Raw genomic sequence first — 20,619 nt, 5'->3', positions numbered from 1 at the left:
CTCTGGGGTCTTATGAGGTGGCTTTTCACCTGATCGTTGGGAGAAACTTCTGGGCTTTTTTCCTTTTTTGGGGGACAAAGGCTAGCTTTGCCGCTCTGTCATTAGGGGGGCACTCTCCTACATCTCCCCACTGGGTAACAGCTCCATCTGATCCAGCTGTCCCTCTTCCTTTCTCCAGAAATGAAAGGAGAGCCTGTGCAGAAGGAAGCATTTCCCGGAGGAAGCAGTGGTTCCATGCCAGCCTCTGCTGCAGGAAGGGAGGCAATGCCAGGCACAGGCCCAGGAGGTAATTGCTGTGCCTCTGGGCCTGGGCCCTGCTGAGGCTTGAGCTGCCCTCTCTGCTGCTTGGCAGTGCGGGCACACAGCATTACCTGACCCCCTTGCAGTGCTCGGTTCCCTATACAAGGGGATCCCAGCACACCATGGAACGCTTCCCATCTGTGCTCCTTTCTAGATTGGGATCGTGACTTGCATCATTTGGAAATGCTGGTAAACCATGGTTTAAGGATCTTGGAGCTTGGTGAAGGTAGGTTGTCAGCAACCCTTTCCTAACAGAGTAATCACTGTCCAAGTGTAATCATTGTCCAGAGGGATATTCCTCTGTCATTTCCCTTAAGATCCTCTGAAGTTTGATGGATTCTGCAAATCCTGGCCTCAAAGTTTCTACTATTGTGCCCAACAGTGATCACGGAGGATCGCTGTCAGTGAGAGAAGGGAGCATTTAGCTTTCAGCCTTCCTCCTGTGTGCAATGCCAGTGTGTCCTTCCGTGTGCTCTGTGCAGCCAGGGAGAAGGGCAGAGAGGGAAGGGGCCGGGCCCAGGGCTGTGCCCCAGGGCTGAGCCTTTGGCAGCTCCTTTGCCAGCCCCAGGGAGCCTGAGCTGCTCCTGCTGCCACTGCCAAGCCCTGGCCCTGCCCGGGTCTGGCTTTAGAGCTGCTGGCATCTCCAGGGAGTCCTTTCTGCCCCGACTGCCCGGCAAGGGGCTCCTTCCATCCCAGTGTGGGGCCACTGCAGGCACGTGCTGCCACTGCCCCTGCTCCTGAGTGGGAGGCAGAGCTGAGGGAGTGCCTTGGAGGGCAGCAAACACCCAGGTGCCCTCACTGCCACTCGGGCCTGAAGGAGAATCTTCAGCAGGGTCACAGGAGCTGTTGTGTCCTGGCTTTCTTTGCAGCTGAAGTTGATGAAGATGATGCTGTTGATGAAGATGATCGGGATTCCCAGCCCATACCCATTACTGAGCCTCTGGGAGATGCTGAGGGTAGGTAAAGACTTTCCTCCCTGGGAGAGCTGCCAGCTCAGAGCCCAAAGCTGGGCCAGGGGGCATCGCTGCAGGTGCCAGCACAGAACCATGCACGTGTGTGCCCTCGCCCTGCGCCATCCCCTCACCTCTGCTGCGGCTCAGTGGTGCCCGTGCAGATCAGCAGAGATGGCAGAAGCTTCTGTGGCTGTTGAGTTACAGGTGTGTCTGCAGGGAGGACTTCTCCTGCTCCTTTGCTGATCCCTACACAGAAGCCTGGCTCCCATCGCAGAGGTGAGTAGTGTGTCCCTGCTGACCCCACAGGCTGAGCACTGGTTTTGTGGAATCCATTCCTGGGAAATGGAACTATTTCACTTCAGGTCCCCTGAGAATGGAGAACAAACTTAGAGGAGACACTAAGTCCTGGAGGCATCCAAACACATGGAGGAGATGCCGAGTGATCTGGAGAGACGCCGTGGTGGGTGCATTTCCCTCATGCTGCTCCTGGGACTCAGCAGCCAGGGCCTTTGGCTGCACATCTGGACACGCCGTGCCCGGCACAGCAGAAAGGGATCCATGGCAGCCTCGCTGCCCCACTGCTGCTGCTGCTGCTGCTTTGACACCCTGCAGGGCTGTTTCCCAACCTGGCCTGGCTGTTGCTTTTTCCCAGCCCCTGCAGGAAGGCATTTGGCATTAGCTGACAGGCAGCCCAAACTGCACCATGGGCCTGAGATCCCCTGAAATTTCATAGTCTCCAGGATGATCACTAAGGGTGGGTATTATGATGAAGATGGGCCCTGGTCTACCCAGAAAATTGTGTGGATTCCTGATCCTTAACCATGACTTTCACAAGTACTGGCTGCTGAAGATGCCACCTCCCCAGTGGGGAACAGCCCCACCTGATCCAGCCGTCCCTCTTCCTTTCTCCAGAAGTGGATGGAGAGGCAGGGCAGAAGGAAGAATTTCCCAGGAGAAGCAGCGGCTCCATGCTAGCCTCTGCTGCAGGAAGGGAGGCCATGCCAGGCACAGGCACGGGAGGTAATTGCTGTGACTCTGGGCCTGAGCCCTGCTGAGGCTTGAGCTGCCCTCTCTGCTGTTTGGCAGTGCGGGCACAGCCTGGACTAGAGCGGCACAGCCCAGGGGAATTATCCCGAGCAGGCGCAGGGCACTCGGGTCCTGAGCAGTCCTGCTGGGGTCCCTCCTTGAGAGACATGTCCTGAAACCTGGCAGTGACTGCATGGGGTGCCCACGGTGGGGAAAGGACAGAGGGGGAGAGCAAGGCTCCAGTGTGTCCTGAGAGGGCCTGGCTGTTTGCCCTTGGGATCTGGGGGGTTTCCCCACAGAAGGAGGGCAGGAGGGACAGAGGGAGGGCAGGATGGATAGCTGTGGCACTGCCTGCTGCAGTTTTCCCCCATGCTTTAGGGAGGATTTCTTCTGTGCGTGAGGGGGAGAGTTCCAGGTCCCTGCACTGCTGCAGCCACCCCTCCCAGGGATGTTGCTGAGGGCAGGGAAAGAGTGTGGAGAGTGACCAGGAGCCAGCCCAGAGCTCCCCAGGCCCCTGGGCAGCTTTGGCCATGTCTATTCACATCTGGCTCCCATGGCCTTACCCGACTCCCTGGCAGTGCCCAGTTCCCTGTGGCAGAAAGAGATCCCAGCACACACTGGAAAATGTTCTCATCTGTGCTGCATTGTAGATGAGGGTGCTGGGAAGGCTTCTCCATCAGCTTGGATGAATAAAGTTTTGAAGCCCTTGGAGCCTCCTGCAGGTATGTTCTCAGTGTGCCACCAAGGAAGAATTGTAGACAAGCGGGCAGGCACCAGGTGACAGAAGCTTCTGTGGCTGTTGTGTTACAGATGTGTCTACAGGGAAGACTTCTCCAGCTTCTCCAGCTGCTACCTTGGATGTTGCACTCAAGCCCATCTCCCATCTCAGGGGTGAGTAGTGTGTCCCTGCTGACCCCACAGGCTGAACCCTGCTTTTCTGGGATCCGTTCCTGGGAAATGGAAATATTTTTCTCTAAGGTACTCCAACAGGGAAAATCCAAGATACAACAGATAAGATATCCCTGGAACCATCCAAACAGATGAGGCAAGAGCTGAAGGAACCCCTGCAGACAAGAGAAGGTGGGTGCATTTCCCTCATGCTTCCCCTGGGAGTCAGCAGCCGGGGGCTTTGGCTGCACATCTGGACACGCCATGCCCGGCACAGTGGGAAGGGATCCATGGCAGCCTCGCTGCCCCGCTGCTGCTTTCATGCCCTGCAGGGCTGTTTGCCAGCCTGGCCTGGCTGCAGCTTCTGCCCAGCCTCTGTAGGAAGGTATTTGGCATCAGCTGACAGGCCATGCCCAAACTGTAACACACCCTGAGATCCCCCACTATATCCAGCCCTGCAGATTAGGAAAAGGGTGGCTGTTTGGTGGTGAAAGTGCTCTCATCATGCCACTGTAACCTGGCCATTTTCCTGCTCCATAAATTTCACAAATATTACCTCTGATGCCACCACCCAAGTGGGGAACAGCTCCATCTGATGCAGCTGTCTCCCTTCCTTTGTCAAGAGATGGACATAGTGCTTCAGTGGAAGGTGGCATTTCTTGAAGGAAGCACTCCATCTTCGGTGCCAGCCCCAGCTGCAGGAAGGAAGGCGATGGCAGACACGGGCACAGGCACAGCAGGTAATTGCTGTGCCGGGCTCAGCCCTGGCCGGGGCTGTGTGGCAGCAGCTCTTCCCCCAGGGCCTGCCCTTGCCCGGCCCGGCAGCAGCCAAAGCTGGAGGCGCCTCGGCTTCCAGGCCTCTGGAGCTGGTTCAGAGTCCTGGGGAAACGGGACTGGTGCAGCAACGTCTCTGGTGCTGCAGCTGCTGCGGAGCTGGCCCTGAGTGCCCAGAGGCCCAAGGCACAGGAGCAGCCCCGAGCGGGAGCCCTGCCGCCAGCCCAGGGCCAGAGCCAGCCCCGGCACACAATGGAAACAGTTCTCATCTTGGTTTGCTTCCAGACTGGGATGCTGGGAAGGATTCTCCATTAGCCTGGCGCTCTGAAGTTGTGAAGCCCTCTGAGCATTCTGCAGGTATGTTCTCACTGTCCCACCAAGGCGTAATGTTTGACTGACTGGTCAGGACCAGGTGACAGAAGCTTCTGTGGCTGTTGTGTTACAGTTGTGTCTGCAGGGACGACCTCACCAACTCCTACCTTGGATGCTGCACAAAAGCCTAGCTCCCTTGGCAGCAGTGAGTAGTGTGTCCCTGCTGACCCCTCAGGCTGAGCCCTGCTTTTGTGGGGTCCATTGCTGGGAAATGGAACTACTTTCTCTTAAGGTCCTCTGACAGGAAAGACCAAAGACATGGCAGGCAGGAAATTCCAGGACCCATTAGAAATCATGTGGCAAATGCTGAAGGAACGTCTGCAGAGAAGAGAAGGTGGGTGCATTTCCCTCATGCTGCTCCTGGGACTCAGCAGCCGGGGGCTTTGGCTGCACATCTGGATACGCCGTGCCCGGCACAGCAGGAAGGGATCCATGGCAGCCTCACTGCCCCGCTGCTGCTTTCACGCCCTGCAGGGCTGTTTGCCAGCCTGGCCTGGCTGCAGCTTCTGCCCAGCCTCTGCAGGAAGGCATTTGGCATCAGCTGGCAGACAGCCCCAAATGCACCACAGGCCATGCCCACCCTCAGATCCCCTGCAATTTCCTGGTGTCCAGGCAGATCAGATGTTGGGGCTGTTTGGGGAAGGAAGCAGCCTTGTGTTGTCCCAAAATCCTGGGTGTTTTCTGATCCTTATGCATTCCTTTCACAAGTGATGCCTCCTGAAATTGTCCCCTTCCCCATTCCCAGTCAGGAATGTTTTCATCTGATCCAGCTGTCTCTTTTCCATTCTCCAGAAATGAAAGGAGAGCCTGCGGAGAAAGAAGCATTTCCCGGAGGAAGCGGTGGTTCCGTGCCAACCTCAGCTCCAGGAAGGGAGGCCATGCCAGGCACAGGCACAGGAGGTAATTGCTGTGCCTCTGGGCCTGAGCCCTGCTGAGGCTTGAGCTGCCCTCTCTGCTGTTTGGCAGTGCGGGCACAGCCTGGACTAGAGCAGCACAGCCCAGGGGAATTATCCCGAGCAGGCTCAGGGCACTGAGCAGTCCTGCTGGGGTCCCTCCATGGGAGACATGTCCTGAAACCTGGCAGTGACTGCACGGGGTGCCCACGGTGGGGAAAGGACAGAGGGGGAGAGCAAGGCTCCAGTGTGTCCTGAGAGGGCCTGGCTGTTTGCCCTTGGGATCTGGGGGGTTTCCCCACAGAAGGAGGGCAGGAGGGACAGAGGGAGGGCAGGATGGATAGCTGTGGCACTGCCTGCTGCAGTTTTCCCCCATGCTTTAGGGTGGATTTCTTCTGGGTGTGAGGGGGAGAGTCCCAGGTCCCTGCACTGCTGCAGCCACCCCTCCCAGGGATGTTGCTGAGGGCAGGGAAAGAGTGTGGAGAGTGACCAGGAGCCAGCCCAGAGCTCCCCAGGCCCCTGGGCAGCTTTGGCCATGTCTATTCACATCTGGCTCCCATGGCCTTACCCGACTCCCTGGCAGTGCCCAGTTCCCTGTGGCAGAAAGAGATCCCAGCACACACTGGAAAATGTTCTCATCTGTATTGCATTGTAGATGAGGGTGCTGAGAAGGCTTCTCCATCAGCTTGGATGAATAAAGTTTTGAAGCCCTTGGAGCCTCCTGCAGCTATGTTCTCAGTGTGCCACCTAGGAAGAATTGTAGACAAGCGGGCAGGCACCAGGTGACAGAAGCTTCTGTGGCTGTTGTGTTACAGATGTGTCTACAGGGAAGACTTCTCCAGCTTCTCCAGCTGCTACCTTGGATGCTGCACTCAAGCCCAGCTCCCATCTCAGGGGTGAGTAGTGTGTCCCTGCTGACCCCACAGGCTGAACCCTGCTTTTCTGGGATCCATTCCTGGCAAATGGAAATATTTTTCTCTAAGGTACTCCAACAGGGAAAATCCAAGATACAACAGATAAGATATCCCTGGAACCATCCAAACAGATGAGGCAAGAGCTGAAGGAACCCCTGCAGAGAAGACAAGGTGGGTGCATTTCCCTCATGCTGCTCCTGGGACTCAGCAGCCGGGGGCTTTGGCTGCACATCTGGACACGCCATGCCCGGCACAGTGGGAAGGGATCCATGGCAGCCTCGCTGACCCGCTGCTGCTTTCACGCCCTGCAGGGCTGTTTGCCAGCCTGGCCTGGCTGCAGCTTCTGCCCAGCCTCTGCCAGAAGGCATTTGGCATCAGCTGACAGGCCATGCCCAAACTGTAACACACCCTGAGATCCCCCAATATATCCAGCCCTGCAGATTAGGAAAAGGGTGGCTGTTTGGTGGTGAAAGTGCTCTCATCATGCCACTGTAACCTGGCCATTTTCCTGCTCCATAAATTTCACAAATATTACCTCTGATGCCACCACCCAAGTGGGAAACAGCTCCATCTGATGCAGCTGTCTCCCTTCCTTTGTCAAGAGATGGACATAGTGCTTCAGTGGAAGGTGGTATTTCTTGAAGGAAGCACTCCATCTTCGGTGCCAGCCCCTGCTGCAGGAAGGAAGGCAAAGCCAGACACGGGCACAGGCACAGCAGGTAATTGCTGTGCCGGGCTCAGCCCTGGCCGGGGCTGTGTGGCAGCAGCTCTTCCCCCAGGGCCTGCCCTTGCCTGGCCCGGCAGCAGCCAAAGCTGGAGGCGCCTCGGCTTCCAGGCCTCTGGAGCTGGTTCAGAGCCCCGGGGAAACGGGACTGGTGCAGCAACGTCCCTGGCGCTGCAGCTGCTGCGGAGCTGGCCCTGAGTGCCCAGAGGCCCAAGGCACAGGAGCAGCCCCGAGCGGGAGCCCTGCCGCCAGCCCAGGGCCAGAGCCAGCCCTGGCACACAATGGAAACAGTTCTCATCTTGGTTTGCTTCCAGACTGGGATGCTGGGAAGGATTCTCCATTAGCCTGGCGCTCTGAAGTTGTGAAGCCCTCTGAGCATTCTGCAGGTATGTTCTCACTGTCCCACCAAGGCGTAATGTTTGACTGACTGGTAAGAACCAGGTGACAGAAGCTTCTGTGGCTGTTGTGTTACAGGCGTGTCTGCAGGGACGACCTCACCAACTCCTACCTTGGATGCTGCACAAAAGGCCAGCTCCCATGACAGGGGTGAGTAGTGTGTCCCTGCTGACCCCTCAGGCTGAGCCCTGCTTTTGTGGGGTCCATTGCTGGGAAATGGAACTACTTTCTCTTAAGGTCCTCTGACAGGAAAGACCAAAGACATGGCAGGCAGGAAATTCCAGGACCCATTAGAAATCATGTGGCAAATGCTGAAGGAACGTCTGCAGAGAAGACAAGGTGGGTGCATTTCCCTCATGCTGCTCCTGGGACTCAGCAGCCGGGGGCTTTGGCTGCACATCTGGACACGCCGTGCCTGGCACAGCAGGAAGGGATCCATGGCAGCCTTGCTGCCCCGCTGCTGCTTTCACGCCCTGCAGGGCTGTTTCCCAGCCTGGCCTGGCTGCAGCTTCTGCCCAGCCTCTGCAGGAAGGCATTTGGCATCAGCTGGCAGACAGCCCCAAATGCACCACAGGCCATGCCCACCCTCAGATCCCCTGCAATTTCCTGGTGTCCAGGCAGATCAGATGTTGGGGCTGTTTGGGGAAGGAAGCAGCCTTGGGTTGTCCCAAAATCCTGGGTGTTTTCTGGTCCTTGTGCATTCCTATCACAAGTGATGCCTCCTGAAATTGTCCCCTTCCCCATTCCCAGTCAGGAATGTTTTCATCTGATCCAGCTGTCTCTTTTCCATTCTCCAGAAATGAAAGGAGAGCCTGCGGAGAAAGAAGCATTTCCCGGAGGAAGCAGTGGTTGCATGCCAGCCTCAGCTCCAGGAAGGGAGGCCATGCCAGGCACAGGCACAGGAGGTAATTGCTGTGCCTCTGGGCCTGAGCCCTGCTGAGGCTTGAGCTGCCCTCTCTGCTGTTTGGCAGTGCGGGCACAGCCTGGACTAGAGCAGCACAGCCCAGGGGAATTATCCCGAGCAGGCTCAGGGCACTGAGCAGTCCTGCTGGGGTCCCTCCATGGGAGACATGTCCTGAAACCTGGGAGCGACTGCACGGGGTGCCCACGGTGGGGAAAGGAGAGAGGGGGAGAGCAAGGCTCCAGTGTGTCCTGAGAGGGCCTGGCTGTTTGCCCTTGGGATCTGGGGGGTTTCCCCACAGAAGGAGGGCAGGAGGGACAGAGGGAGGGCAGGATGGATAGCTGTGGCACTGCCTGCTGCAGTTTTCCCCCATGCTTTAGGGAGGATTTCTTCTGGGTGTGAGGGGGAGAGTCCCAGGTCCCTGCACTGCTGCAGCCACCCCTCCCAGGGATGTTGCTGAGGGCAGGGAAAGAGTGTGGAGAGTGACCAGGAGCCAGCCCAGAGCTCCCCAGGCCCCTGGGCAGCTTTGGCCATGTCTATTCACATCTGGCTCCCATGGCCTTACCCGACTCCCTGGCAGTGCCCAGTTCCCTGTGGCAGAAAGAGATCCCAGCACACACTGGAAAATGTTCTCATCTGTATTGCATTGTAGATGAGGGTGCTGAGAAGGCTTCTCCATCAGCTTGGATGAATAAAGTTTTGAAGCCCTTGGAGCCTCCTGCAGGTATGTTCTCAGTGTGCCACCTAGGAAGAATTGTAGACAAGCGGGCAGGCACCAGGTGACAGAAGCTTCTGTGGCTGTTGTGTTACAGATGTGTCTACAGGGAAGACTTCTCCAGCTTCTCCAGCTGCTACCTTGGATGCTGCACTCAAGCCCAGCTCCCATCTCAGGGGTGAGTAGTGTGTCCCTGCTGACCCCACAGGCTGAACCCTGCTTTTCTGGGATCCATTCCTGGCAAATGGAAATATTTTTCTCTAAGGTACTCCAACAGGGAAAATCCAAGATACAACAGATAAGATATCCCTGGAACCATCCAAACAGATGAGGCAAGAGCTGAAGGAACCCCTGCAGACAAGACAAGGTGGGTGCATTTCCCTCATGCTGCTCCTGGGACTCAGCAGCCGGGGGCTTTGGCTGCACATCTGGACACGCCATGCCCGGCACAGTGGGAAGGGATCCATGGCAGCCTTGCTGCCCCGCTGCTGCTTTCACGCCCTGCAGGGCTGTTTCCCAGCCTGGCCTGGCTGCAGCTTCTGCCCAGCCTCTGCAGGAAGGCGTTTGGCATCAGCTGACAGGCCATGCCCAAACTGTAACACACCCTGAGATCCCCCACTATATCCAGCCCTGCAGATTAGGAAAAGGGTGGCTGTTTGGTGGTGGAAGTGCTCTCATCATGCCACTGTAACCTGGCCATTTTCCTGCTCCATAAATTTCACAAATATTACCTCTGATGCCACCACCCAAGTGGGAAACAGCCCCATCTGATGCAGCTGTCTCCCTTCCTTTGTCAAGAGATGGACATAGTGCTTCAGTGGAAGGTGGCATTTCTTGAAGGAAGCACTCCATCTTCGGTGCCAGCCCCTGCTGCAGGAAGGAAGGCAAAGCCAGACACGGGCACAGGCACAGCAGGTAATTGCTGTGCCGGGCTCAGGCCTGGCCGGGGCTGTGTGGCAGCAGCTCTTCCCCCAGGGCCTGCCCTAGCCCAGCCCGGCAGCAGCCAAAGCTGGAGGCGCCTCGGCTTCCAGGCCTCTGGAGCTGGTTCAGAGCCCCGGGGAAACGGGACTGGTGCAGCAACGTCCCTGGCGCTGCAGCTGCTGCGGAGCTGGCCCTGAGTGCCCAGAGGCCCAAGGCACAGGAGCAGCCCCGAGCGGGAGCCCTGCCGCCAGCCCAGGGCCAGAGCCAGCCCTGGCACACAATGGAAACAGTTCTCATCTTGGTTTGCTTCCAGACTGGGATGCTGGGAAGGATTCTCCATTAGCCTGGCGCTCTGAAGTTGTGAAGCCCTCTGAGCATTCTGCAGGTATGTTCTCACTGTCCCACCAAGGCGTAATGTTTGACTGACTGGTAAGAACCAGGTGACAGAAGCTTCTGTGGCTGTTGTGTTACAGGCGTGTCTGCAGGGACGACCTCACCAACTCCTACCTTGGATGCTGCACAAAAGGCCAGCTCCCATGGCAGGGGTGAGTAGTGTGTCCCTGCTGACCCCTCAGGCTGAGCCCTGCTTTTGTGGGGTCCATTCCTGGGAAATGGAACTACTTTCTCTTAAGGTCCTCTGACAGCAAAGACCAAAGACATGGCAGGCAAGAAATTCCAGGACCCATTAGAAATCATGTGGCAAATGCTGAAGGAATGTCTGCAGAGAAGACAAGGTGGGTGCATTTCCCTCATGCTGCTCCTGGGACTCAGCAGCCGGGGGCTTTGGCTGCACATCTGGACACGCCATGCCCGGCACAGTGGGAAGGGATCCATGGCAGCCTTGCTGCCCCGCTGCTGCTTTCACGCCCTGCAGGGCTGTTTCCCAGCCTGGCCTGGCTGCAGCTTCTGCCCAGCCTCTGTAGGAAGGCATTTGGCATCAGCTGACTGGCAGCCCCAATTGTACCACAGGCCATGCCCACCCTCAGATCCCCTGCAATTTCCTGATGTCCAGGCAGATCAGATGTTGGGGCTGTTTGGGGAAGGAAGCAGCCTTGGGTTGTCCCAAAATCCTGGGTGTTTTCTGATCCTTATCCATTCCTTTCATAAGTGATGCCTCACCATCCCCATTCCCAGTCAGGAATGTTTTCATCTGATCCAGCTGTCTCTTTTCCATTCTCCAGAAATGAACGGAGAGCCTGTGCAGAAAGAAGCATTTCCCGGAGGAAGCAATGGTTCCGTGCCAGCCTCTGCTACAGGAAGGGAGGCCATGCCAGGCACAGGCACAGGAGGTAATTGCTGTGCCTCTGGGCCTGAGCCCTGCTGAGGCTTGAGCTGCCCTCTCTGCTGCTTGGCAGTGCGGGCACAGCCTGGACTAGAGCGGCACAGCCCAGGGGAATTATCCCGAGCAGGCTCAGGGCACTGAGCAGTCCTGCTGGGGTCCCTCCATGGGAGACATGTCCTGAAACCTGGGAGTGACTGCACGGGGTGCCCACGGTGGGGAAAGGACAGAGGGGGAGAGCAAGGCTCCAGTGTGTCCTGAGAGGGCCTGGCTGTTTGCCCTTGGGATGTGGGAGCTGTCCCAGCAGAAGGAGGGCAGGAGGGAGTGTAGGAGGGAGGGACAGCTGTGGCACTGCCTGCTGCAGTTTTCCCCAGGGCTTTAGGGACGTATTCTGTGAGTTTGAGGGAGAGAGCCCCAGGGCCCTGGGCTACTCCAGCCACCCCTCCCAGGGATGTTGCTGAGGGCAGGGAAAGAGTGTGGAGAGTGATCAGGAGCCAGCCCAGAGCTCCCCAGGCCCCTGGGCAGCTTTGGCCATGTCCATTCCCATCTGGGTCCCATAGCCTTACACGACCCCCTTGCAGTGCCCTTTTCCATGTAGCATTCGGGCATCCCAGCATGCCGCAGATACGGTTCTGATCTCTGCTCCCTTTTAGACTGGAATCGTGACATGGGTTTTCAGGAAGTCCTGATGAAGGATGGTTTGAAGTTCCTGGAGGATGCTGGAGGCAAGTTTTCATTCTGCCCTTCCTGAGTGAATAATCAGGATCAATGCAACAAAAGCTCATTTATAAACCATTTCCCTTAACATTATGTAAAGGCTGAAGGATTCTGAGAATCTTTCCCTTCTCTCTTCTGGATCCCTGAGGGATCCCTCAGGATCGCTGTCAGTGGGACGAAGGAGCATTGATCTTTCAGTCCTCCTCCCGTGTGCTGTGCCAGTGTGTCCTTCCGTGTGCTCTGTGCAGTCAAAGAGAAGAGCAGGGAGGGAAGGGGCCGGGCCCAGGGCTGTGCCCCGGGGCTGAGCCTTGTGGGCAGCCTGAGGATCTCCTGCAGTGCCACAGGAGCTCTTCTGTCCTGCCTTTCTTTGCAGCTGAACCTGCTGGTGAAGGCCCCACATCCAGGACTGAGGCTCTGGGAGACGCTGAGGGTAGGTCAAGGCCTTTCCCCTGGGAGAGCTGCCAGCTCAGAGCCCAAAGCTGGGCCAGGGAGGCAGCGCTGCAGGTGCCAGCACAGAACCATGCACGTGTGTGCCCGCACCCTGCACGATCCCCTCACCGCTGCTGCGGCTCAGTGGTGCCCGTGCAGATCAGCAGAGATGGCAGAAGCTTCTGTGGCTGTTGAGTTACAGGTGTGTCTGCAGGGAGGACTTCTCCAGCTCCAGGGCTGGATGCTTGGCCCCAACCCAGCTCCCATGGCAGGGGTGAGTAGTGTGTCCCTGCTAAGACCACAGGCTGAGCCCTGCTTTTGCGGGACCCATTCCTGGGAAATGGAACTCTTTCTCTTAAGGTCCTCCAAAAGGGAAGACCCAAGATACTGCAGCCAAAATGTCTCATGAGGCAGATGAATTCCTGAGAGAAACACAGAAGGAAGCACCCGGAGGACAAGGTGGGTGCATTTCCCTCATGCTTCCCCTGGGACTCAGCAGCCGGGGGCTTTGGCTGCACATCTGGACACGCCGTGCCCGGCACAGCGGGAAGGGATCCATGGCAGCCTCGCTGCCCCGCTGCTGCTTTCACACCCTGCAGGGCTGTTTCCCATTCTGGCCTGGCTGCAATTCCTCCCCAGCCTCTGCAGGATGGAATTTGGCATTAGCTGATAGGGTGCCCCAACTGTACTGTGGGCCTGAGTTCCCCTGCCATTTCCCAGTCTCTGAGACGATCAGGCGGTGTAGCTGTTTGCTCATGGGAGTGCACTGGCCTAGCCCAAATTACCTGGGATTTTTCCTGGTCTTTATCTGTGACTTTGACAAGCATTTCCTGATGAAGATGCCACTTCCCCAGTGGGGAATGTTTCCATTTGATCCAGTTGTCCCTTTTTTCCTTTTTCAAGTGATGGACCAAAAGGCTCTGCAGGAGGAGGAACACTCAGGGAGAAGCAGTGGCTCACTGGCAGCGCTAGCTGCAGGAAGGAAGGCGATGCCAGACATGGGCACAGGCACAGCAGGTAATTGCTGTGCCAGGCTCAGCCCTGGCCGGGGCTGTGTGGCAGCAGCTCTTCCCCCAGGGCCTGCCCTTGCCCGGCCCGGCAGCAGCCAAAGCTGGAGGCGCCTGAGCTTCCAGGCCTCTGGAGCTGGTTCAGAGCCCCGGGGAAACGGGACTGGTGCAGCAACGTCCCTGGCGCTGCAGCTGCTGCGGAACTGGCCCTGAGTGCCCAGAGGCCCAAGGCACAGGAGCAGCCCCGAGCGGGAGCCCTGCCACCAGCCCAGGGCCAGAGCCAGCCCTGGCTCCTGACTGGGCAGGGGCTGCGCTGGGTCCTGACAGGGCCTGAGCCTGTCCCCTGGGGCTGGGGGAGCTGTCACGGGGCAGGGAGTGCCAGGGGTGGCAGTGGCTGCTCAGGGATGGCTTTGGCCCGTGTCCCTGGCAGCAGCCACTGCCCAAGCAGCTGCGCTGCCCCGGGCTCTCCTCCCGGCCTGCTGGGCTTTGTTGGCTGGCACAGCCTGTGCCAAGGGCCGGCAAGGTGCCTGCAGGCCCCAGCTCTGGGGGAAACAGAGAACGTCCTGCCCGTATCCACCGTGCTGCCAGCTCAGCAGTGCAGCACAGCACGGGCTCACGCTTCCCATTGCTCCTACAGATGCAGCTGGCACCACAAGACCTGTTCCCAATGCCCAGGATGGCCTCGGAAGTGGTTTCTGTCAGGGAACAGGCTGCTGGCTAGGGTTTCTGGCAGGCGTGCTTTATTTGGAGCTTGTCTTCATATTGTGCTGCATTGGAATCTGGTATTCTTGGAACAGAAAACAGTGAGTGTTTTGTGCTCTCCCCCTCCAACAGCTTCTTTTGAAAGTCTAACGTGGACAGGGAACATTCCCATTGAGGCTGCAGTGGAGTTGTGGCCAGTCCATGATAGTCCAAATAACTCTGCTGAGGGTTCTGCTGCTGCCCAGTGCTTCCATTGGCCTCTCAATTGCTGGGCCTTGTCCTGGGGGCCCCGCTGGGGCTGCAGCCAGAGCTGGCTCCCACTGAGGCTGCCTGGCCAAGAGCAGCCCCAGGGGCACGGGGCAGAGGCAGGTGGGGAGGAGAAAGAGCAGGGCCGAGGTTGCTCTTGAAAGGCAGAGGCGCTCTGGGGCCCGCTCCTGGCCAGGGACCCTGCCCAGAGCCGTGCCCTGCTGGCCGGGGCCTTGAGGGGCAGCTGTCCAGCTGGGCCCAGCTGTGCCAGCAGCTCCAGCCATGCTGGGGAGCCTTGCCAGTTATGGGCCCTGCTGTGCAGGAGGCTCCCTGTGTGCCACTGGCAGCTGGGGCCTCAGCCACCACCTCTATTCACAGGTGCTCGCGTGTATCTTCAGAAGACAAACCTAAAAACAGAGGCAATGACAACCTGGCAGTTTATCCCAGCTCTTCCCTTCTGCCCCTATCTGCCCTGCCGTGGCTGCATCCCCGCCATGCGGCCGTCCCAAAACCCACCCCTCCTCAACGAGACCCTCTGCCCCTGAGCCCCCTGGTCCTGTTCCCCAGCCAGGACTGAAGGTGGGCAGCCCTTGCCTGGCAGGGCAGGGCTTGTCCCACATTTTATGTTTAAATAAAGAATTAGAGTTTTCACAGCTATGTCCGGTTGGTAGCACCAACAAAGCCCACCCGGCACCAGCACTGACTGAGCTCCATGCCCAGGAGCAGCCGTGGATGGCCACGGTGTGGGCAGGCAGGAGCCAGGCAGGGGCTGCTGTGCCCAGCGGCGGGGCCCCGAGGGGATGGGGGAGCCCATGCTGAGCGTCCCTGGGCTGAGGGCACATTTCCTTCCGTGGCATCATCTGGGCCTGGACCTGAAGAGGCTCAAAGGGATATTTTGGTGTCCCTGCTGAGGGGTGCAGGGATCCCTCATGAGGCACAAAGGAGTATTGATGGCCTCTCCTAAGGTGTGCAGGGATCCCTCATGCGGTGGGCAGCAGGGTTAAATTTGAGAGGGTTTTTTACTCTTCTCAGCACAGCACAGGGACACTTGGCCGAGGTTTTGCCAAGCTGGGAGAAAGCCTCTTGCAAAGGCTTGGGCCCAGCCTGTGGGCACAGAGGGCGGGCGCAGCCCATCCCCTGGGCCAGGCCGGGCTGCTCAGGCCGGGCCGGGCCGGGCCAGGCTCGGGCCCCGGCAGGGAAGGGCCGCGGCCCTGGGCTCTGCTGAGGCTGCTGAGCTCCGGCCTGCCCTGTGCTGCAGCCCAACACATTGACAGCTATGGCCGTGCCCTGGGCCACCGCAGGCACCCGGGGCTACAGCTGAGGCCGTGCCTTCTCCCACTGAAGGGAGGCTGGCTCTGTTCCCTCGCAGGGCACAGCTTAGCTCGCAGCACCTTTGTGAACCTGCCTGCCGGGGAAGTGCTGAGGGGCAGAGTGTTCCAACCCTTCTCACTGGGAAGTGTGTCTGGTGGTGTGGGGATTTTAAAATTTTTTTCCCTCTGAATTTGTGTCCTGGCAGAGGGTTAAGTTTGCTTGCTCTCAGTAGGGTGCTTTTCTTCTTGGCAGTCAGTGGGGCTTCAATGCAGCCAGGGTTGAAGGAGGATCTCTGGCCGCTTGGGCTGTGGTTGTGGGACACCTTGGCTTCATCCTTCCTTTGGCTGTGATTTGCACTGGTGCTTGTGCAGGCATTTTATGGCAAGTGGCTTCAGTTTGTTCCTCTTGGTACCAAAAACCGAGAATAAACCTCTTTAACACCACTGTAGTATTAAGAGGCAGGCCTTATTTTCTTGACTTGCTGGATGCACAGGCCAATGGCATCACAGGGCCTTCTTGGTGGGGTCTTCAGATACCCTGGTGGTCACTGAAGAAGGAAGCTGATTTTTCTGGGAAAAAGACAGTTTCCCATGTGTGGAAAAGAATAACCTCTCACTTCCCCATCCTTTTCTATACAAAGTTATATAGGCAAGTGCATCCATATATCTCTATTTTCCTTGTCAATCTATCTATCTATCTATCTATCTATCTATCTATCTATCATCTATCATATTAATCTATTGTGGTGTTGCATTTCATTCAAATGGTATGCTCTATCTTGAAAATGTACCCCTCAAAAATGTATGATTTATTCCAACCTGTGTTCCTCCCCTGAAGTCCCATGAATCTGCAATCCCATTGGCCCAAATCTTATTTCGCACCCACTTTGAATTTCCCTCTTAAGCTGTGTGAGGAAGACCAGATTCTCTCATGGCCCATCTCTCCCCTAGGCTCGCCCTCTCTCCCCCTTCCTTTTGCCTTTCCCCCTTCTCCCTCTGAAACCATGTTACTCCCGGGGCTGGGACCCCCAATAAACCCTCATCTAATCAGCACCCTCAGAAGCTGTGTGGAGTCTCCTTGCGTGCCTGCTGCTGCCAGCGAACTCACAGCCCAGGGGGCCCTCCGGGGACTCCCCGGGGACCCCCCCCCCCCCCCCAAACAAACTGCTACAATCTATGAAATGTTTCTGTGATTTCCTTCTTGCTCGACATATGCAGGCTTGTTTAGATTGACTGTGAACCAAAATCCTGCAAAGCTGGAAAATGACTGGTGGCCATCACTCTGATTTCCTTAAAAGCCATTTTTCATTCTAATTTTTTCATCTATGGTGGCTGGTAAATACCTGTCTTCCTTAAGCTATGTGCTGGCAATACTGGAGGTAGAAAATAACATAATGCTGCATAGTTTAGATACTTGATAGTTTCCTTGTGAAATTTTATGGCAGTATCTCCTGCCCCAAAACTAAAGCAGCAGGTCAGCTACTGAGCACAACTTACTGCATAGCTGCAGCTCATGTTTCTACAGTGGAAGTGGCTTTTTGTTCTTCTGCATGGGTATGAAACACTACCAATTGAAAGGCCGTTTACAGAGCAAAGAGCCTTGTTAACTGTTGCCTGGACTTTGGGAAGGTGGTAGCTGTTAGATCAATACCCAGTAAACTGCCGAAATTAATTTTTGTGACTACTCTCTTGTGATTTTGGCCTGGCTTCTTTAGGAGGTTCAATTTTCATTAGAAATGGCACAGTGGAGCCAGTGCTGCCTCAGGACAGGTGGAGCTGGGACAAATGGCTCATTGATTTTGATCTCAACAAAAAGCCACCTGAGCTCCTCATGACAGCAACCCCACGGACTGGAAATGGATCCATTAAAACTAACTCTTCACAGAGCTTTTAACTCGAAGCTCTGACACATGGAGCTTGCTCAGTTCTGCCATGGAGGAAGGGAGTTTGAAGACAAAGAGGTTTAGCAAGGAGATCCATGTACAACAAAAGTGCTTCTATTTTAGCAAATGAAGTATCTTAGATGTGAAACTTCATCCGTACTCCAGTCTTATCCTTCCATTTACCCAAATTCTCTGTCTTAAATCCTTTGTCAGTAGGAAAATATGACAGGGAAGTGTAGATCCTCCTTTCCTTCTTGAGCTGGGCAGCTTGTAACCTTGTCTTCTCCGACAAACAGGAGCAGACAAATGGGAATTTTGTCATGAAACCATACTTGGGAAAGTTTGCCCTGTGTTTGTTTTTGTCCCAAAGTAACTGAGATTCATCGGAGTATTTACAAGCCCTAAAGGATGGATTTATTTTGCTTGCTAGAATTTTGATTTTTTTAGACCTTTTCTGCTGCAGAAGAGCCTGGCACTTGCAGAACTCTTACCCCATGCACTTCTCCAGTGCTTCTTGCAGAGAATCATGTGTTGTGAATGAAACTTTCACTGTTGACTTCTGCCTCCTTTCCTGCCACTGTTTTGTTCTTTTCCCATTTATAAGGACACAGGTGAACTAGAAATGTTGTGGTCAGATGTGCTCTGTGGCTGCTCTGTGCTCAGAGGAGCTCTCCTGGATGTACAGCTTAGCATCTCCCTCTTTAAAGGGCTGCCCGGCTTCCTCCTGTCCCATCTCGTGGGTCCATCTTTTCATTCCCTTTTAATTTAAAATACTTCCACAATTTAATATTAAATGCTAGGTAAAAAAAATCCAGTGGCACTCCCAGATAGAAAAAAATATGTTGTGTGTAACCCAGAGGAGGAATTCTGCTGGCAAAGTGATGGCTTTCCACTGAAGTGGATCAAACAGGTGCTCAGTTGGATGCTGGTGCTGAAGTACTTTTCTTGTGGCTTGAGTGTCTCATGGCAACAGCCTGAGATTTTAATAGCAGAAAGAAGGGATTTCCTGCTAATTTTCCTCTGAGAACTGTCACCTGTACAATCTTTTCCAGCCTCATGTAGTCTGACCTGTAACTGCTCCAAAGCCTGGTTAATTTTTTTAATGCTTTTGAAATTTTTGGTCCCATTTGCAGAGAACAGGAGGGTGCTGGCTATTTTTTTTTCAGGTGCAGTGTATTTTTACTGGGGGCGGGACTGGGTTTAGTTTTACCTTCCCAGCATCAGCTGCACTGATGCTGGGAAGTTACTCTCTCTTATTCCAGTTACTCTCCAGGCTGGTACGTGCAACCCCAGTGGCAGCAGTGGTAGATTGAACTGTGCCTGGGCTGGGTTGGGAGGGGAATAATCCTACTGCATCCATGATTTTCCCTCCTGGGCACCTGCAGCAGGCAGAGCTGTGCCCTCCCACTGAGGCTGCCTCAGCCAGGAATGCTTGCAAAATCCCCGTGCTCCTTTTGCACAGTTCTGTTTTTTCCCTGGCAGAAGCAGGGCTGGTATCTCTAGACCAGGGGACATGGTGACACTGGGTGTTGCCATGGAACGTGGTGACGCTGGGTGTTGCCATGGGACAGGTGAGTCCTTGAAGGCACACACTTGTCCCACTGAGCTTGGGGCCCCTATTTGGAGATCAGCTGCAGACGACTGGAAACAAGAATGTGGCATCTCCCAGTTCAAACAAACAAACCAGAAAACTTTATTTTGAGGGATGAGGGGGCCAAACAACAGGGGTGGGTGCTCGTCTGGTCCTGCCCTGGTTTTCAGGCCGACTGTAGGGCTTTTTATCTCGCAGCTGCCGCCGCAAGACGTGCCTCACACGAATTGGCCCGGATTGGGAGCGGGGCAAGATCCAGGGGGGTATGTATGGGGCTGTTTGTTTCCTGGATGACTGAGATTCCTGGGACAGCCTCAATGCCACCTGGCTGGTGGTACCAGCACTCTGGGCAGGACCATCCTCCAACCTGCGGCGCTTTGCCAGTGGGCTCTTGGGTGCCTGAGGATCCGTGTCTCCCCGTGGGTGGCCTCGCTTCAGGCCCTGCTTTCGGCAGGGCAAGCTGCTGCTGGTGACCAGCCCCATGGCCTGGGACCACCCTGACACCTCCTGAGGGGCTGGACCATCCTCCAACCTGCGGCGCTTTGCCAGTGGGCTCTTGGGTGCCTGAGGCTCCGTGTCTCCCCGTGGGTGGCCTCGCTTCAGGCCCTGCTTTCGGCAGGGCAAGCTGCTGCTGCTGCTGGTGACCAGCCCCACGGCCTGGGACTGCCCTGACACCGCCTGAGGGGCGGTGCTGGGGCTGCTGGTCTCAGCACGCAGCAGTGGCACGCGGTTGAGCCGGATACGTTTTCCTTTCTGGCTGCCCGAGTCTTGTGCTTGCTGTCTCCATGAACGGCGACGAGCTTGGTCCGACCTGGCATGTCCGGAGAGGCAGCTGCCGCTCTCTGCGTCTGCCTCTGCCCGGTGACACGGTGTGCATTGGGGAGAGAGAGAGAGGGCAGGGGGAGTGAGCACCTTGTAGAGCTCAGGAAATGTCCCTGCAGCATTGTCCCCAAGGCCCTGCTGGCTGGCTAAAGGGCAGGGGAAGTGCCGGTGCCCACAGCCCAGCCTGGCTCCTCTGGCCCATGAGAGGAGGGCCTCTACTCTGGGGTGATTCTGTGGATCTCCTGTTTCCCCTTTCTGCTGCTCTTGGCCGCTCCCCCTCTGCCATCTGTGGGGAGGGAGACTTGGCTCTCACCTCGCTCCTTGCCAGGGGGACGCTTCTTAGCAGCGTTCTGCTGCACCATTGTGGGTACGGAGGAATGCCTGGACGGTCTGTGCCACAGCACTGCCGGCCTTTCTCCTCCTGACAAAGCCTTCCAATCCTTCCTTGAGTGAAGAGAGATGTCTCAGAGACACCAAAACTCGCTCAGCAGCCTTGGGCAAGCTCCCTCTCGGGATCCTGTCCTCAGCTCTGAGTGCAATGTTGATGTACAGCAACGGTTATACCTCAGGCCTCCCTGGAGATGTGCCCGTGACCTCACAATCGGTGAGTTCTGCGAGCCCCACTCCCCTCACTTGGGGACGGTGTCCTTGTGGGTGCTGTTAAATAAAAATTAAAACTGGCCAAGGGTCAGAATGTATTTCTGAATTTCTGTTTTTCTGCTTGAATTTGGACTAAACAATGCTACTTTTTTGCCCCCACAATTTCCCACAAAGTGAAGGTGGAGAAATTACTAATTTTTACCAAGATTTGGAAGTGGCTGTAGTAACAGAGATCATATAAAAAGCTAGAGACACA

The 20,619-nt window shown here is 56.2% G+C and overlaps 2 long non-coding RNA genes across 3 annotated transcripts in view; both read left to right on the top strand.

Annotated features, from left to right (window-relative positions):
* The first annotated feature begins 3,249 nt into the window (after positions 1–3,249).
* On the top strand, positions 3,250–4,336 carry LOC135307662 (uncharacterized). The gene is made up of 3 exons (XR_010368354.1): positions 3,250–3,359; positions 3,791–3,907; positions 4,227–4,336. It is a non-coding gene; the product is annotated as an uncharacterized LOC135307662 (long non-coding RNA).
* A 4,614-nt stretch (positions 4,337–8,950) lies between these two features.
* LOC135307170 (uncharacterized) overlaps positions 8,951–20,619 on the top strand; it is a 40,114-nt gene continuing 28,445 nt past the window's right edge. Inside the window, exons 1-5 of one of the 2 annotated variants that reach the window (XR_010367891.1) lie at positions 8,951–9,034; positions 9,122–9,223; positions 9,655–9,771; positions 10,091–10,162; positions 10,251–10,421. This is a non-coding gene — a long non-coding RNA (uncharacterized LOC135307170). Of the gene's footprint in view, positions 9,035–9,121; positions 9,224–9,654; positions 9,772–10,090; positions 10,163–10,250; positions 10,422–20,619 lie in introns of those variants that run through there. The other variant, XR_010367892.1, reaches the window with a different exon arrangement.

Source organism: Passer domesticus, chromosome 9 (genome assembly GCF_036417665.1).
Source record: "Passer domesticus isolate bPasDom1 chromosome 9, bPasDom1.hap1, whole genome shotgun sequence".
In the NCBI taxonomy this organism is placed as follows: domain Eukaryota; kingdom Metazoa; phylum Chordata; class Aves; order Passeriformes; family Passeridae; genus Passer; species Passer domesticus.
Note: the sequence above shows the minus strand (reverse complement) of the source record. Positions and strands in the feature narration are given on the sequence as shown.